Source organism: Mus musculus, chromosome 14 (genome assembly GCF_000001635.26).
Source record: "Mus musculus strain C57BL/6J chromosome 14, GRCm38.p6 C57BL/6J".
NCBI classification, from domain to species: domain Eukaryota; kingdom Metazoa; phylum Chordata; class Mammalia; order Rodentia; family Muridae; genus Mus; species Mus musculus.
Genome location: NC_000080.6, coordinates 91,175,786 through 91,196,267, shown reverse-complemented (window position 1 = coordinate 91,196,267; position 20,482 = coordinate 91,175,786).

Below are 20,482 nucleotides of genomic sequence, written 5' to 3'. Positions count from 1 at the left end.
AGAGGATGGTCTTGTTGGGCATCAATGGGAGGGGAGGCTCTTGGTTCTGTGAAGGCTAGATGCCCCAGTGGTGGGTATGTGGGAAAGCACCGGAATAGACACAGAGGGAAGGGGGATGGGATAGGGGGTTTCTGGAGAAGAAACCGGGAAAGGGCATAACATTTGAAATGTAAATAAAGAAAATATCCAATAAAAGAAAAGACAAAGAAAAAAAGAAAAGAAAAGGAAATCAAAGCTAATAACTTGGATAGTGTTTTTTAAACCAGCGAATAGCAAAATATTTACATGATATTATTTTTAACCAGGGAAATAATAGAATAGAATAATACTTTGAAATAATTCACTGTGGCAACTAAAAGTAGAAGCTATTATGCAAATATCTAGTGAGGTATTGATACTCACTGTGAGGAGCTTCAGGGTTGGATGTGACAGGATTGCAGTTTGGCTTTTTCCACTTGTAGCACATTCTATTTTAACAGTGGATAGCTGTATACTTCTAAATAATTAACAATGGTTATGGAAAAATATTATGCAGTGCTTTGTGATATCAGAGCATCCATATGACTTTTGTTTTGTTATTTTTATCCCTTTGTCTCTTTCATTAGCTTCCCAAGGTGGAAATATTAACAGTGACATCCAACTCTGGGGGAGAAATTTTCATCTGTGGAATTTTAAATCCTACATTCTTTAATTTGAAATTTAAATAGTACACATAGAAAAGATATTGCAATAATAAAATTTAAATGATAATTTTTCTATTGTAAAATGTACAGTGTGAATAGAAATGCAGTTACTAAGTACATTAGAATATGAAAAGTAACAATCTGTAAGTTTTGAGCTCAGGAGCATCCCAAACAAAAATATTTGGGGAAGATTCATTTCTCTGTAATAAAGGAAAAAATATTATTTAAAATCCCATTTCTTAAAATATGACCCAGCAGCACAAGCTCTCTCACACTTACATTTGGGGTTCGTTTTTAAAATTCAATGTCTGTCTCAAACAATCTTTTCAGAAAAAATAAATAAATAATGCTGTATATGGAAATTCAGATGCTTCTTAAAGATCATTTTAATTTTATTATCCGAGCCAACTATATTGTCGCAAATGTAAAAGAAAAAACTGACTATGACTTTCCAAATCAATAAACCATTAGAACTGAAGGAGAGAAGCGGAGTACAATAAAGGTTTAAGGGCATGATTTAAAAAGGGAATAGTACCCAGTTAACATGATTACTGCAGCTTCCTCGAAACCACCACTTCAGCATACTCAGTTGAAGCAATGGTTCTTATAAGTGTTTTTTTTTATTTTCATGTAAAAGATACCATCATATTTTTGGTAAATTATCCTTGAATCTTCATATTGGTTCTTTCAAACCTATGTAATATGTGAATCTATATACTGAATTGTAAAAGAGAATAGAATGTCAACATTTCCTTGGCTTTATTTCACACTAAAACCCATTCATAAGTAACTGCACATTTTAATAGATGAGGAAATTACCTAAGGCTCTGAATTATAAGCAGTAGTTATAGAAGGATCTATTGTGAAATTCTTATCTATAAGCATCCGAATAACATACAAATATCCAAATAAGTAGACAATATTTTATCAGAATTCACAATAGTGACATTCCTTGAAAAGGAAAATAAACTGATAAACAATTTTATCATTATGCTAAGTTTGTACATTTAATTATGGCATAAAATCAATTGAAAAAAAATGTCAAAATAAGTAAGGAAAAAAGAAATCTGCTGGTTAATCTTATAGTGTTCAAAAAGAGTCCAGTAATTCTAAATCAAGACTGTCATAAAATAGAAAGATTCCCTATTAATATTTATGCATTTTAATATGTAGTTTGGACATTAAAAACAACTCTCACCATAACAAAAATAAAACATTGTTTATTCTAAAGCTGTTTTGAATGCCTTGGTACCCTGATTAAAGTTACCACAAATTTCATGTTCCAGTTTCCTAGTGATTTCTGGTTTACAAAACCTAAGAATAATAACTCAATGAAAGTATAAATATAATATGTTGGTTGGTATATCAGAAAGGCAGTCACATTAATATTAAGAAAGCCTTCCTATTTACCTAAATATTACCTAACAATATTCTTTGTTCTTGCATCAGCAAAAGCTAGGGTTCTGCTAAGTTAATAGCTTCTAAGAGGTTTTTGTTTATCAGGATATATTAGTTCAAATGAAGAGCGGGGCAAGAAGTGGGTATTATAGGAGCTAAAACTAGCCCAAGCAAAGTAATTAGCTTCTGGGTATAAAAAATTCCAATTTCTCCACTGTACTGAGATTCTAAACTGTCAGTCTTTGACCATCCAGACACTGTTGTTCACAGCCAATCACAGCTTCTTTTCAGTTCTAAGGAAGTAGAGTAAATAGGAAGTATTTACATTTGTTAGTAATCTAAGGAGAAAAGAAAGTATTAGAACACTGTCTCCTTCACTCAGTTAAATTACTGCCTTAATCTCACCCACTCTCTATTTTTTTCAATCTGACCAGAGAAAGACATGCCCGTATGGACGCATTTCTAAGGGAAAACTATTCTTCCTAGCCTAATCACCTTAAAATGTTTTTTGGGGGGAAGTCATATTTTATTAATTTACTCAATCTTCTTAGATAGCATTTTTCCATTTTATAGCATGCAGCATTTATCTTATACATACATGATACCATCTAAATCATGATTACCAGGAAATTTGACATGACAATCATGGTTCTTTTTAAATATGATAATCAAATTCATCCATGACAAATTAGTTTTAGAGAGCTAATACTTTGATAAGTGTGACCAAAGAAATATTGCTATGAACACTATATAAATCAACTCTTCAGAGATGTAACTACAACACTAATATACAAATCTGTTTTTGTGTGTTCATATAACTTTTTTTTTTAACTTTTGAGGAGAAAACATGGTATTTATTTGATTTAAAAAATAGATCACATGTTAATTTACATTTTTCAAGGATATTTTGTTTCATTCACAGAAATGCTTACATAAGGCAACATTTAGTTTGAGGATGATATAAATAATAAATGGTGATTTTCTATTTTATAAATGACTTGGAAGTAACTTTAGCATTATTTCTCAAAATATGCACCATATTTTATTTCAATAGTTCTTACTTACAGTAGGTGTTTCTAGTGGAGATGATTTAAAAACTCTTCCTATTTCCTTAGCACTTGGAATCACTGCAAACTCAATATGAAGTGGTTAAGGGGAACCACTATACTAGATTTAACCCTCCAAACAATACTATCACATAAATGCTACTTCATCCTATTTATTAAGATTTCAGGCCGTCTACACTCTAGTATTCCTCACAGCTCATGAGAGATATACTTGATATTCAGGGAAAATTTTCTTTGGAGTCAAGGCCTGGGGCCTTGTTTGTTTTCCCTCGCTGTTATAATAGGAGCGCCTTAAAGCAGTATAAGATCAGTACAAGAAGTAAATGATTGTTTCCCTTGAAGATTTCAAGGTTCTGATGATAGCCTAATACACATCATAAAACAAAAATAATCTACAACAGCTAGAAAATCATAAGTATTCAAAATATTTGGAGACTCACTCTTAGAAGATTTGGAGCTCATATTTACTAAGTAACCTCGGAAATGAGAAAATTTGTATATTCTATCAGTATCTTTTTAAATATATCTTATTCACTGATAAATAAAATGAGATATCTGTTGATGAATTGCCTAGATTAGTGTTTATTAGAGATGTATCAATCAATTTTTTACTTGCTTATCTGACAAATACTACATACCTGATATTTTCTCTTTCATCTTAATCATGACAAAAAAAATAATGACAACAGGTAGGTACTCATATTTTGGTAGCTTCTATTATCAAAGAATTTTTAGTCCATTTTCCAGTATTATCATACAGAGAACTTATCTTTTAAAATGTATTAAAATTACATTAGTTATTAAAATCACAAAAGAAAACCACAGAAGAACCTTCTCTTTAGACCTGCCATTGAATAATAACAAGCATGCAATCTTCTTTCTGCCAAAATGTGTTCACTATAAATATTCTACAAAATTATATCTACTGATTCTCTCAGTACATCTCTCTTGGCCCTATATGGCAATGTTGAAGCCTCTGCATGATTTTTTACCAGGCGACACAGGGTTGTATTTAGACTTATTTTGTAAAGTCACACTTTTCTTTTATTCTTCCTTACCTTGTGTGAAACTATGGAAGCTTTAATCTAATGTTTTCCTGGATATCATATAATATAAATTCAAGCACTCATCCAACAGGTAGGTCTCAATTTCTTCAGGTATTATATTCTTTTCCGCAGAGGGATAAATCTTGTATGCTCACATTGAAACAGCTAGAAAATATGAGAGAGAATTACTACTTATATTTGTAAGTCTTCAATTTTATAGATCTAATTTACAGAATCATATATTCCCATCTGACTTCTATTTTAGAGGTGATTAACATAGAACTAAAAGTATTATGTAAATGTTTTAAATAATTTTTAAAACAAAATATATAAATTATATCATTGGATTCACTATTTATCCATAACCTGTTTTACTTATGAGTTACAGTTCAACTATTCATCTAAATATAGATTTAGTTTGGAATTTTTGGGGGGAAAATGACAGATAGTTAATTACTCATTTCAAATAGTAACTTTTGATAACTCTTACAAGTAATATCATAATGAAGACTACTGACTTTAAAATTCTATTCAAATACAATTCTTTGTACAGATGTCATGTTTATACATAATACTTTGTGAAAATTTCTCATATAAACTACAGGTTTTTAAGATCATGTAGAAGAATTCTCTTCTAATTAATTGAATAATAAAGATGACAGGAAGACAATCACTGGGACAGGAGGAGTTTCGCCTTCTGGGTCCAAGAGAGGAATAGGAAAGGCAAGAGGAGGCACTTCCTTCTGGACAACAAGGGTAGTGAAGCAGACAAAATGTAGGCCAACGGCAGTTTGATCTAGTGGTGTGGAATCCATCAGGATCCACCAACAGATTTCTAGCATAGAATAGTTGATGAATTTAGGATGATAGATTCTGCCTCCAGCGATTATGTTATCTGTTGATTCTAAATTAAGATTGTCTGGAGTTTCCTATTCCACGGAGTTGAGCAAGAGGGAAAGAACAGCTCAGGTGGAGTTCGGCCTGGCTTTGGGACAGGAAGATTAGGCAAGGACTGAGCTCCAAGGACTGGCCAGCTATAGCATGAATTGGTTTTTAATAATTACACGCTACAAGGCCATATATTTCTATTCAATGAAGCTAATTCTTCAAAAATAAATGATATATTTTGAATATCACCCACCACAAAAGCACATCATCTAACAACTAAAACTTTTTAGTGTATTGACTGGAAAGCAGGTCTGTGGTATGTGGGCCAAAAGAATGAGGTAGGTTGTAGAATAACATTATACTTGTTTACCTCTCATTCTCTCCTGTATTTTCTTTTATTTGTTTTAGCAACTTCAATCATTTTGACTGTAGTAACATAAGAATCTTAAAATAAATTTAATTTGAATTTCCCTGATAGCTAAAGATGCTGAATTTTTTTAAAAAAAATATGTTTCATCCATTTGCATTTAATCTTTTGATAACATTTTGTTCAGTTCTATGTCCTGTTTTAGTTACTTTTTTCTTGATGTTTAACTTTTTGTGTTATTTTTATATTCCAGATACCACTCCTTTGTCTGAGTTATAGTTGCAAACTGTATTTTCACATGGTGTGGACCATATCTTCACACAAGTGATGGTATGTTTTGTTGAACCGAAGCTCCTTAACTTGTGAAATCCCATTTACTAATTGTTAATATTAATCCCTGCGGTAGTGGGATAGTGTTCAGAAAGTTCTTTCCTGTGCCAATGAATTCAATTTCACATCCCATCCCTGTGTATTCCCTAATTTTTTCTCCATCATATTCAGAATAATAGTGTTATAAGGAACCCATTAGAGTGGATTACTCAAACACCGTTTATAAGCCAACTGGAAATCGACTCTAATTGTGGGGACTATGCTCATGACAAAAGTATACTATACAGTGTTTAGAGCAAGTTATATTTAAAGATAAAACCATTTAAGAGAATCTAAGATAAGTTAGTTAGATAATCTTGATCTTGGTTTCCTCCAATTCTCTTGGGTAATTTCCCACAGGATTCTCCATCAATGACATCAAATTCCCATCAAACCAGAAATTATCTCAGCAAGAATCCAAACTGGAGGAAACTGCACAGTCTTGTCTTGTCATGTTAGGACTTATATTGATATACTTGATCTGGTATCTAGAATATAAAGATAACTTTAAAAGTGTACATCTGGGAAGGTGAACCCTCCAGCAGTTTTCATCTTTCAATGTATTTAGTTTAATTAAATAAGTAATGATTAAATCATTTTCCACCTTTTATTTCCTCCCTCCAATCCCATTCATGTCCTCTGCTTCCAACATTTTCCATGATCCCCTTTTTTTCCTGTCAAATTCATTCGATTAGATTATTACAGTTATATACACATATAGGCACAAAAATATATAAACACAATATTTTATTGGATAACCAATTAAAGAACTCATCCTAGAGGAAGACTAATTTGCTTTCAGACAGCCTTAGTTGACTAAATTCCATTGTCTAGGGGTAAGGATCCTTGAGATCTTACCTTTCTACCTTAAAATGTCATTAATATATCTATTAGTATTTATTAGTGTGGCCATTGTTTGGGTCTTGTTTAGGCAGCAACATTGTTGCAATAGCAACCCTGTCAATTCTAGAAGATAAAATCTAATTTCTCAACAAACTTTTCTATCTTCAGTCTCATAAAATCTTCTGCCCTCTCTTTTTCTGACATTCCCTAAGACAGGATCTGTCCTGCTGGTGTTTACCCTGGGGCTGGACAACTATTGTGCAAATTTGGACCAGTTGTGGTTTTCTGTGATGATCACTATTGACAGTGAAGAGACATTTTCTGAAAAAAAGTAAGAGCCAAGTTTATCTGGTTGTATAATCCTAAGTATTTATAGCACAGTTAGGAATTATGGGGGTGTAGTAAACTAGTGGTAGTAGGGTATCTCTAAGATCCATAGCTCTTAGGCCCAGGGAGTTTGCTACTTTCAGAGTACTGAGCATGGTCCCTCTCCTGACTTAAGTCCAATCAGATGGTTGCTGGTCTCTACCAATGTATTTGTGGCACTATTTCTCTTTTAGAGATATCTTGCGTTGTTGGTAATTGTTATGTCTAAATATAATAGCTGCCAAAAATTATTGTCTTGCTTTTTGGCAGCTTTAATAGCATCCTATGTCACTATAAAGCCTAATGTTCAAGAAAGAGGTTTTCAAATCATATCAAATTCATATCATAGTGTGTTCTGTCTGGAGTGCACGGTGTTGTCAGCATAAGGATGTACTTTTAATGAAGAACATGTATATATATATGTGTGTGTGTGTGTGTGTGTGTGTGTGTGTGTGTGTGTGTGTGTGTGTTTTACGTGTGTGCGTGTGTGTATTCAGCAGGTTTTCTCTGACCAAAACTGAAAAAAATATTTCTATAGTTTCCATTAGACAGTCTACATCTTTTGTCTTTTGGAGATTAACACTTTGGGGTGAAGTGGTATAACTTAATATAAAATATAATTATAAACATTTATATGTATGTATTGATTGTTAGGTTAATAAAAAATAATGTTTCCTTAATTTGTTTTTAAACATCAATGGTGCACTATATTTCTTTTCCTTCTGTTTTGACTTCCATTTCATTTCGAAGTTAAAAGCCCCCTTAACAGTCTCATTTCATGTCTCTGATATCCTACCATTACATTCTGGGTCCATCTTCCCACACCCATGGCCTTATTAGAACTGTCTGTTTTACTTCCCTGGTATGGTTACTTTAGACTATGTGCTCACATCTGAATATTTGAAGAAAGAAACTTTAGATGAGACAGAACCTGTGACATTTGTCTTTCTGAATCTGGGCTAATACCACATATAAAGTCAACTGGCAGATAACTTTTAACATGAGAGAAGAAATTTGAAGTATTACTGAATGAATAAATTTTTATGCAATACACACACACACATATGTGCATGCAAGCACACACACATGTATATATATATATATATACATATATGTATATGAATATAAATTAATATGAGTATATATATATATGTATAAGTGAATAGTTAAATGATTTGAGAAATACATTAGAAGCAGTTTTATAATGTGATCATAGCATTTTAGACAACCATGACTAATGAACAAGACTTAATGTTAATCAACAAGTTGAACTACAGCTGGTATTGTATATTTAATACTGTTATAAATAGTTACCAGTTACTGATTTATTCACACAGTGCTTTTATTCACATATACTCAATTGTTTTAATTTTTCACAGTTATGTAAACTCCTTAGAAATTTATTGGGTACTGTGAATTGTTTCAATTCATTCATGTGTTGCAAAATATTCAACAGAGTGAATTTATCTTAAATGCCTACCCTTTCTATAGTCCTGGGGATCATACCCAATAGACCTTAAAAATGCCTTACTATTAAGCCACATCTCAAGCTTTAATACATATTTCTTTATAAAGAAGTATTAAACTTTCTTATAGTGTTTGGAAATATAAAATATATAGTTCATTATATCAAACTGTTAAACTGTGTAATAATACACTAGCAATTCTAGAAGTATCTTAATTTGGAGGACTGGTTAACCTTTCCCCATTTTCCTCCATTTTCCACATATTGTCCCAGGAACTTGTAACAAACCTCTTATTCATAATTTCTAAGTGATTATAATGATTGGAACAAACTATTCTCAGGAATAGTATATACACATGGTCTGTATATACATGAAAAATGTGCAAATTTCTTAGCCAAATATGAAATATAAATTAAAACTACAGACATTGTATCTCACTGTAACTAGATGGTTACTGTCAAGAAAACAAACTATAAGCATTGCAACAATACAAGGAAAAGAGGCCCATTGCATTGATGATGAAAAAAATATTTTTAAAGCAGTTGTTGCAACAATTAGGGTGAAAGTTACACACACACACAGAGAGAGAGAGAGAGAGAGAGACAGAGACAGAGACAGAGACAGAGACAGAGACAGACAGACAGACAGACAGACAGACAGACAGAGACAGAGAGACAGAGAGAGAGACAGCTAGACAGACAGACAGACAGACAGACAGAGACACAGAGAGAGACAGAGAGAGACAGGGGAATTTTAATCCATCAACATGGATGTTCTGGCAAGGGATCACATCTAAAGAATTATGTGGTCTGGCTGGAATGACACATCTTTAATTCTCTGGCTGGAATACAGACTTAGCCCTATCCCTAACAACATGTAAAATTAAGTTTGTAGACAGAGTTAGACATGTTTGAAAGTGACATCTAATTGAGAGGCAATAGAGAGTGAAAGAAGTAGGAGAGACAGAGACAGAGAGACACAGACAATGAGAGAAGAGAGGCAGAGAGACAGAAAGAGGATAGACAGAAACACACAGAGAGAAAGAGAGAGAGAGAGAGAGAGAGAGAGAGAGAGAGAGAGAGAGAGAGGAAGAGAGAGAGAGAGAGAGAGAGAGAGAGAAAGAAAGAGAGAGAGAATTTTACCAGGTCATTTATAGAGACAGGAGGCAGGTGAAAACAGAAGGAGCCAGAAAGCAAAAAGGAACCAGAAGACTAGAGAAGATTGCCAGAATTAGTATGAGGCCAAGCAGAAAAATTCAGTCTGAAGGCAAAAGAACCCAGTAAAATCATTCAGGGTGGAGAAGAGTTTGAGCCAGAAAACTGAGTTGAACCATGAAGATGGAGTTCAAAATAAATGAGAAAAGGTAAGTTTATTCAGCAGTTAGTCCCTAGGATGACAACTGAATCTGATATATAAAAGTTACTTTTATACACACACACACACATCGCGTGCACACACACACACACACACACACACACACACAACTAACTAATAATAAAAGGGAAAATGACAGATATGATTTCAACATGGTTGTCCTTGTTGTTATCCACAAGATTTCATGTAAACAGATACTAAAGATATCTGTAAGTACAACATTATTTTTATTACAATGATCAGGATATGCTATCAACCTATTTTGTATCCAAGGATGAACAGATAATACTCCATATATCATATGATATATGGAGTATTATCTGGCCATTTTTAAAAATCATTAAATTATATCATTTTATATGAATTTATTTTAAGCAAAATACATGAGGCTCATAAAGAAAAACTAAATGTACTCTATTGCATATTGAATGAAGATATTTTAAAATGTTTTATCTACTTTTATTTTCAGAAAATTTGTATTTTGCCTATTTATATTTATGTTCTGTGTGTGTGCAGTGTTCTAATCGGCCAGCGAAAAAGAGTGCTGTATTCCCTAGAACTTGAATTGTAGATAATCATTACCCATCATGCGGTACTGGAAACTGTCCTCTGCAAGATTGTCTAGTGCTTTCAAATTCTTGGCCATCTCTTCAAGGGAAAAATTATAATAAATAACTGCTACTACTACTACTACTACTACTACTACTACTACTACTACTACTAACCACTATCACTACCACTACCACTACAACTACCACTACCACTACTACTACTACTTCTACTACTTCTACTACTAAGACATTACTATAAAAAAAAGGGATTATTTGTCAAGAATGGGTATCGTCCTTAGAATGGAACAGTACAAGAATATGTATGTACTAGTTTTTTTTTTTTTGTCCACAATTCATTGTTGTAGTTACTTGATACATCATTCACACATTCTGCACTCTGTATGTCTCCTCCGATTATGTTTTAAAAGACTATATTCTACTGTTATTCATTATAGTTATAAGAATTCTGTAAAGAGAAGAATAAAATACATCCTTAGATATACACTTGCAAATATTTTTCCTATATTTGATATTACATTTAAAAAAAACAGTTTAACTTCTTTTTTCTATATTTTTATTAGATATTTTCCTCATTTACATTTCCAATGCTATCCCAAAAGTCCCCCATATCCCCCCCCACTCCCCTACCCACCCGCTCCCCCTTTTTGGCCCTGACATTCCCCTGTACTGGGGCATATAAAGTTTGCAAGTCCAATGGGCCTCTCTTTCCAGTGATGGCCGACTAGGCCATCTTTTGATACATATGTAACTAGAGTCAAGAGCTCTGGGGTACTGGTTAGTTCATATTGTTGTTCCACCTATAGGATTGCAGATCCCTTCAGCTCCTTGGGTACTTTCTCTAGCTCCTCCATTGGGGGCCTGCGATCCATCCAATAGCTGACTATGAGCATCCACTTCTGCGTTTGCTAGGCTCCAGCATAGTCCCACAAGAAACAGCTATATCTGGGTCCTTTCAGCAAAATCTTGCTAGTGTATGCAATGGTGTCAGCGTTTGGGAGCTGATTATGGGATGGATCCCTGGATATGGCAGTCTCTAGATGGTCCATCCTTTCGTCACAGCTCCAAACTTTGTCTCTACAACTCCTTCCATGGGTATTTTGTTCCCAATTCTAAGAAGGGGCAAAGTGTCTGAAGTGCTCTAATTTTCCAAATTATTTATTTTATATTATCTTTCTCACATCCAACATAAACTACCTTCAACCGTATAACAAGCTACAATAAAATAACACAGAAAAAAATAATAATCTCCTTAATTTTGGAATCATGACATTTTATACATATTTACTGTTGCTCTCCAAGGGCATATTTGATACTCTAGACAGTAGATTACCTTATGAAAATGTTTGCAGACTATAAAGTAAGATATACAATGTCTTATTGTGTAAACATTTTTGCCTACTCTGAAAATGTGTTAAAAATCTTGGTAAAATTTACTACCTCTAATAAACCACAACAGCAAAGTAAGAAATATGCAAGGTCAATATAAAACCACCAGCTCTATTTCCATGGACTATTAATTAAAAATTAAAAATTACCTTTGAAGGTTAACATTCAAAAACATGGCTATTGTTCCTTTGAAATGTTTCACAGTACATAAAAGTGGTTGGCCTTTTACCTGATGATGGAAGATCGATTTTCAGAACCCACATATTAGAAGGGAAACACTGTATTACATAAATTGTTACCAGAACTGAACATAAACACTAGAGAACATGACCCACTCTCCATAAAAATATAAATTAATAAATTAAATAAATATGCACTCATGTATAATGGATATAGGTTTGCTATTAGTAAAATGGGAGTATAGGTGCTGTGTACCAAAGCTTGTAAAGCATTGCAGTATTAAATTCTAAGTGAATTGAGAGCTATATTGTGTGGGTTAGAACCAATGTATTGGCCAGGTTGCCATTTTCAGAAACTTATCTAATGATCTCAACTAGCAAAGGAATTTCTTATAGAAATGCTTAAACACAATATCAATATATAAGAGAAATTTCAAACCAATATTAAAATGGTCAAACAAAGTCTCAAAAAGAACAGAGCTGTATTTCATAAACTATTTAACTTTAGGACATTTTTAGTGCCAAAATAATGAATATTCATGTAGTGTTGCAGTGATGGGATTATAGTATATGCCAAGCAAACAGCCTAAAACTAGATCTTTACCATGAAGATAAAGTAATTGTTTGGACACATAAAAAGGCAAGTCAATAGTGAAAGCACATTCTTTTCATCAGTCAGGCACTCAAAAAGGGTAAAAACAAAAAAACACAAACCCTTCAGTATATGTCTTATAAAACAGTTAATAATATTTTCCCAAACTGAAGATGGTAGGATATTACCATCATGTATTAGAAAAGCTGAGGCAGGAAGATAATGAATGTAAGTCTGGCCAGCGTTATATAGACAGACTTTGTGTCTTGAAACAAACAAACAAGCAAACAATAAAAAACATTTTGAAATGGTCACAGATTAGAATATAAAGCATATACTCTAATAGATTTTTTTAATATCATAATGAGAATTTCAATGATTTGAGTTGGGCAAACTTTCTTAAGTTTGGTAATCTTGCAAGCTAAACCAAAACACTCATCATGAGTGAGTCGTGTTTGTCCATCATGATTTGGTCATGATGTCATTTTTATAATAAGGTGCCTGTCTTTAAAAAAAACAACAAAAAAAAAAACCAAAAAAATTTCTGGCAGCACAGAAGCAAAACACTATATCTTAATATAGATATTAAAGTCAGTGTACAGAATCATACTCACAGATATCTAAAGCCATCTATAAATAATCCCTCCAGTCATCCATAACACGTACTTTGAAGCATATTGCATCACAGTAAGTTCAGCACAGTGAGGCTATATCTTCGTGGAGAACAGATGCCGCTCAGGCAATGTTTACTTGGCAGCTCAAAATAAGAGTAAGGGTACTGAATTCAATGTTTCAATATTTATTTTGTCCTCTCAGACATTATTGTTCTGTCCTCTTTGCCAGACAGTGATAATTAAACTTGAATGTGGTAAATGCATAAATGATCCTCCTAACCAGTTTGTGTCTCATTACATAAAACTTTGAGTTATGCTCTTAATATTTGAGGGGAATTCTCATAAATCCCTAGATTCAAGTGAGTCAGTTGCTCTGATTACTGCTGATCTTCAGAAAAATGGCAATATTTATTTGTAGAGAATAAATTTATAACAAATTTGAGGTGAAAATATGAGTTCTATAGAATAATTTTGAGAGATTTTTATTGAATATTTCTCTCTTGGAAATTTATGAATCATACTGCCAAATTTGAAATTCTATGCAATTCTATATCAAAATGGAAAATGTGTAACTTTGTATAGCTCAGTCTTATAAAACTTACTTGACTTTTGAAGACTTGAGGGAAGGCTATAATATTTAAACTATTTTATTTCAAGATTAAATGAAATCTACAATAATGAAAACCATGAAGAACTGCCATGAAATAGTTATATAGGCAAATGAAGGCAAGTAGAAGCTGAAATTGACACATGGATATAAAATTTAATTTCTGACAAAACTCACCTAGGTGAGTTATTGGAAAACATGGTCTGGATGACTTTTAAAAATAAACCTCATCCCTTACTTCACACTGTGTAAAAATGGCCTTGAAATAGATCAAAGTTAGAATCATAGAAGCTAAAAATAACAGAAATAGGTTGGCACTTCACTGGGACTAAAGCTAGAGGTTCTGACTGCAAAGAGAACTAAGGAAATATTGTGAAAAATGCACATGTTGAATGGTCTGGCTATTGTGGTTTCTTTATAGTAGACATATGTCAATATCTAATTACATAAAGTCGTTTATACATGTTTATATTTGTACACATGAATGTATAACTGATAAATTGATTTAAAAACAGGCAGCATATATTTTTATCCATTAAAACTTGTGTAAATTCACATTAGTATTTACTAGCAAAAGATTTTAAAAAGCTCCAAACAAACATGACTGGTTCGAAGGTTGCAAGTAAACAGGGATGGTCTTGTGGGGAGTAAGCTCAGAATCTTTACATGGTTTTACCACAGAGTATCTTATATGAATAAATGGTATTTCATAGAATTTTTATATGATCATATTTTATTTCTCCAATCATTTAGCAACTGCCTTATATAAATAAGAAATTCATTTATTTGACTAAATCCCTTTTTAATTGCTATCAAATTCCATTCACATTTGCAGTATTTATATGTGCTTAGATCCAGTCTTTCCAATTAATGTGTCTGAGAAATATTCTCTGTCTAAATTCACACACAGCATGGTTGCTGAATCCTGCCTAGCTCCAGAGTATAGCTCCTTGTCAGCACAACTTTGACCTAACAGCTTACCAAGATCTCAGCAGAGTCAAATTCTGCTCCTGTTCAGCTTTTCAATCATGCCCTTACTAACCCTGGCCAATGTGACCCAATTTTTTCTTTACAGCATTATGGAATTTTGAGCCATGATTTTTCCACTTCAACTAGTATTGAGTGTCAGATAAAGTTTTCAAGGGATCACTACAAACAATTTTATTTAGCTTATGAAAGTTCAAGAGTCATGAGGTGATTTCTCACTCTACTGAATCTGGTCTTAGTCAGCCTTAAAGAGTTAGCAGAAGAACAGAGTAGAATTTCCTTGTTAAAAATTATTTCTCTTGCTGAAGTCCAAGAAAAAAAGAGAAAGAACCTAAATTAAAAGCACATTTATGAGCCTGAAAGAATGTCTGTAAGAAAGGATTCCATTATTTCCCACTGTAGTTATCTATTATAGTTAAAGTCCAATAGTATATTTCTAGGTGTAATGTAATATGGAAGTCACACAAAGTAACTTTAAAATAATTCATAACACATTCTGTTAAAAGATGTATCTCAAAGAATATTTGCTATATGTTCCCATGGAAACAAATGTACCTGCACAAAAATGCCATATCCATTATTTCTCAATAAAATGCCTTTGATTTATATTAGATTGGCTCAATAGCAAAGGAAGTTGGGGAATTCTAAAATTCAAAAATAGCTAAAAATTAAAATTATAAGAAAGAGAAACTACTATTTTTTTCTGATTGCTTTAAATCCTAATCATCATCATTCGATGTAGTATTACAATCTAAATTTAAAGAAATCTGTTTACATTCTGATAATGATGCCATGAAACATTTCTCAAAAGAATATATCGATAAGCAATGTTTTATATAAATTACCTTACCTTTGCCACTACACAATCAGTTAATTGGAGAGCAATAGAAGTATTTTAAAATATAATGCACATATATTTTTGGAATGCAATCTTGGAGCTAATCACTCATATAAGATTTGTAAATGAATCTGGCCTGTGGAGTTCTGTATTGCTCAGAAAGCTCAACCTTGAATTGAGTAATGGTTTCTGACACACTGAATAGAATGTTTCAAAGTATTATTTTACTTATTTATTTTAATTAATTAATTTATTTATTTATTTATTTTGGTTTTTCAAAACAGGGATTTTTCTGTATAGCCCTGGCTGTCCTGGAACTCACTTCGTAGACCAGGCTGGCCTCGAACTCAGAAATCTGCATGCCTCTGCCTCCCGAGTGCTGGGATTAAAGGCATGAGCCATCATGCCCGGCTCAAAGTATTGTTTTAAAATTCATTGGCAGGCTTAAATAACCTTTATTGAACTAAAACAACAACAACAACGACAACAACAACAAATTTTTTTTCCCTAGAAATTCCTTAAAATCTACAAGAATCTAAAATTATCCCCATGTTAATAAAAGGATATGTCACAAGTAAGCAAAAAGGTTACTTACTTAACTAATTTATACATTTTACAACAATGGTTTTACGCTACATTTTTGTGTTTTTTTATGCTTTAACTATAATTCTATGTTTTACCCATATAAAAATAAAATTTATGAGGAAAAATATCAGGATGGAAATTTAAAAAGCTTCTTCTAATACTTTTTCTCTCACTCACCATTTACTTTTATTTACTTTTTTAAGATTTATTTTTATTGAACTCCAGCAGAAGCCTACCTGTCTACCAGAAGTCACACTGTGATTGAAGTCCTTGGTAAGACTACCCCATAGACATCCAATACTTCTTCAGAGTCAGCATAGTTTTCCCAGAAGTACTCCTTCCATATTCTGGCTCACAACTTCAGCAGAAGCCTTATGCTGTACAGGAAACCTCACAAATATCTAGAACCTCAAAACCAATTCTGTACCCAGAACTTGAGATGACACACCAACTCCCAGAACCCCAGAGGCACAACCAAAATCCCAGAGGTTATGCAGCCTGTCCAAAACCCTGCAGAGACTTCGGACTGTACTTGAGGACACTTTTGTCACCAATTAACCAGAACTTCAGGCCAGAAAACCAGAAAAGTAACACAAACCAAAAGAATAAACATCCTCAAAGAAGAGTAGGGAGTGGCCTCATAGAAGCGGGGAGGGGGGAGGGTGATGGAGGATTCCAGAGGGGAAACAGGGAGAGGAGATAACATTTAAAATGTAAATACATAAAATATCCAATAATAAATAGATAAATAAATATGTATATGAAAAATTAAACAAAAATATATAAACTCAGAGATTGACAGCTAAACCTATAGTTACTCCAATTCAAGATAAATGCCTAAACACCTGTGTGAGAACACAAAAAAAACAATAGCCAGGGAAATATGGCACCATAATAGTCTAGATATTCTACTAAAGAAACCCATAAATATTCCAACACAGCTGAAGCACACACACACATACACACACTCACACACACACACACACACACACACACACACACACACAAACACACACACACACACACACACACAAACACACACACACACACACACACGAACACTACTACCAGCACCAAAATAATAGGAATTAACAATCATTGGCCATTAATTAGTATCTCTCAATATCAAACAACCCAATATCCCAATAAAAAGACACAGGCTTACAGAATGGGTGACAAAACAGGATTCATCCTTCTTTAGCATATAAAAACACACCTCAGCATCAAAGTAAACATTACCTCACAGTAAAGGGTATATTTTTATACAAATTGTATATAGGTAAATGAGCTTAAGGTCCAAGCTGGTATAGCAATTCTAATATCCAACAAAATGGATTTCCAACCAAAATTAATCAAAAGAGATGCCAAAAAGTACTTCATGTACATCAGAGAATAATCTACCAAAATGAATTCTCAATTTTGAACATTTATGACTCAAATGCATAGGTACCCACATTTGTTAAACAATCATTTCTAAACCTTAAGTCACACACAGAACCTCACAAATTAATAGCAGGATACTTCAACATTCCACTCTCAACAATGGACCGGTCACCCAGAGAAAACTTAAACATAGAAATAATGGAAGCATCTGCTGTCACCTGAATTTTTGATCTTAGACATTCTGACTGGTGTGAGGTGGAATCTTAGGGTTGTTTTGATTTGCATTTCCCTGATGATTAAGGATGTTGAACATTTTTTCAGGTGCTTCTCTGCCATTCGGTATTCCTCAGGTGAGAATTCTTTGTTCAGTTCTGAGACCCATTTTTTAATGGGGTTGTTTGATTTTCTGAAGTCCACCTTCTTGAGTTCTTTATATATGTTGGATATTAGTCCCCTATCTGATTTAGGATAGGTAAAGATCCTTTCCCAATCTGTTGGTGGTCTTTTTGTCTTATTGACGGTGTCTTTTGCCTTGCAGAAACTTTGGAGTTTCATTAGGTCCCATTTGTCAATTCTCGATCTTACAGCACAAGCCATTGCTGTTCTGTTCAGGAATTTTTCCCCTGTGCCCATATCTTCAAGGCTTTTCCCCACTTTCTCCTCTATAAGTTTAAGTGTCTCTGGTTTTATGTGAAGTTCTTTGATCCATTTAGATTTGACCTTAGTACAAGGAGATAAGTATGGATCGATTCGCATTCTTCTACATGATAACAACCAGTTGTGCCAGCACCATTTGTTGAAAATGCTGTCTTTCTTCCACTGGATGGTTTTAGCTCCCTTGTCGAAGATCAAGTGACCATAGGTGTGTGGGTTCATTTCTGGGTCTTCAATTCTATTCCATTGGTCTACTTGTCTGTCTCTATACCAGTACCATGCAGTTTTTACCACAATTGCTCTGTAGTAAAGCTTTAGGTCCGGCATGGTGATTCCACCAGAGGTTCTTTTATCCTTGAGAAGAGTTTTTGCTATCCTAGGTTTTTTGTTATTCCAGATGAATTTGCAAATTGCTCCTTCTAATTCATTGAAGAATTGAGTTGGAATTTTGATGGGGATTGCATTGAATCTGTAGATTGCTTTTGGCAAGATAGCCATTTTTACAATATTGATCCTGCCAATCCATGAGCATGGGAGATCTTTCCATCTTCTGAGATCTTCTTTAATTTCTTTCTTCAGAGACTTGAAGTTTTTATCATACAGATCTTTCACTTCCTTAGTTAGAGTCACGCCGAGATGCTGGCGAGGATGTGGAGAAAGAGGAACACTCCTCCATTGTTGGTGGGATTGCAGGCTTGTACAACCACTCTGGAAATCCGTCTGGCGGTTCCTCAGAAAATTGGACATAGTACTACCGGAGGATCCAGCAATACCTCTCCTGGGCATATATCCAGAAGATGCCCCAACTGGTAAGAAGGACACATGCTCCACTATGTTCATGGCAGCATTATTTGTGGTGGCCAGAGGCTGGAAAGAACCCAGATGCCCCTCAACAGAGGAATGGATACAGAAAATGTGGTACATCTACACAATGGAGTACTACTCAGCTATTAAAAAGAATGAATTTATGAAATTCCTAGCCAAATGGATGGACCTGGAGGGCATCATCCTGAGTGAGGTAACACATTCACAAAGGAACTCACACAATATGTACTCACTGATAAGTGGATATTAGCCCAAAACCTAGGATACCCAAGATATAAGATACAATTTCCTAAACACATGAAACTCAAGAAAAATGAAGACTGAAGTGTGGACACTATGCCCCTCCTTAGAAGTGGGAACAAAACACCCTTGGAAGGAGTTACAGAGACAAAGTTTGGAGCTGAGATTAAAGGGTGGACCATGTAGAGACTGCCTTATCCAGGGATCCACCCCATAATCAGCATCCAAACGCTGACACCATTGCATACACTAGCAAGATTTTATCGAAAGGACCCAGATGTAGCTGTCTCTTGTGAGACTATGCCGGGGCCCAGCAAACACAGAAGTGGATGCCCACAGTCAGCTAATGGATGGATCACAGGGCTCCCAATGGAGGAGCTAGAGAAAGTACCCAAGGAGCTAAAGGGATCTGCAACCCTATAGGGGGATCAACATTATGAACTAACCAGTACCCCGGAGCTCTTGACTCTAGCTGCATATGTATCAAAAGATGGCCTAGTCGGCCATCACTGGAAAGAGAGGCCCATTGGACACACAAACTTTATATGCCCCAGAACAGGGGAACGCCAGGGCCAAAAAGGGGGAGTGGGCGGGTAGGGGAGTGGGGGTGGGTGGGTATGGGGGACTTTTGGTATAGCATTGGAAATGTAAATGAGCTAAATACCTAATAAAAAATGGAAAGAAAAAAAAAAGAAATAATGGAAGCAACAGAATTTATGACATAAATGGACCTAATAGATATTTACAGAACATTTAATCCAAACAAAAAAGAATATACCTTCTTCTCAGCATCTTTTCAAACTTTCTCCCTGTGTCCTATCAGATCATCACAAATTAAAGCTACATTTAAGAAACAACAGAAAGCCTACAAACTCATGGAAACTGTACAACTCTCTAATGAATGACTAGTAAGTCAAGGGAGACAGACAGACAGACAGACAGACAGACAGACAGACAGACAAAGCTAAAGACTCGGTGAGAAACCTGCTAACCCAGGGAGAGCTTCAATCTCTCACATCTTTCTGCACACCTTCATCAGATATGCTAAATCTGAACCATCTAAGTAAGGTTCCTTTCCCCAATTATCTTCCCTATTGCTGAGTCCACTGGGGTATCAGAGTTGCCCTGAGTATCCTGCTATTCCAGAAAGGCA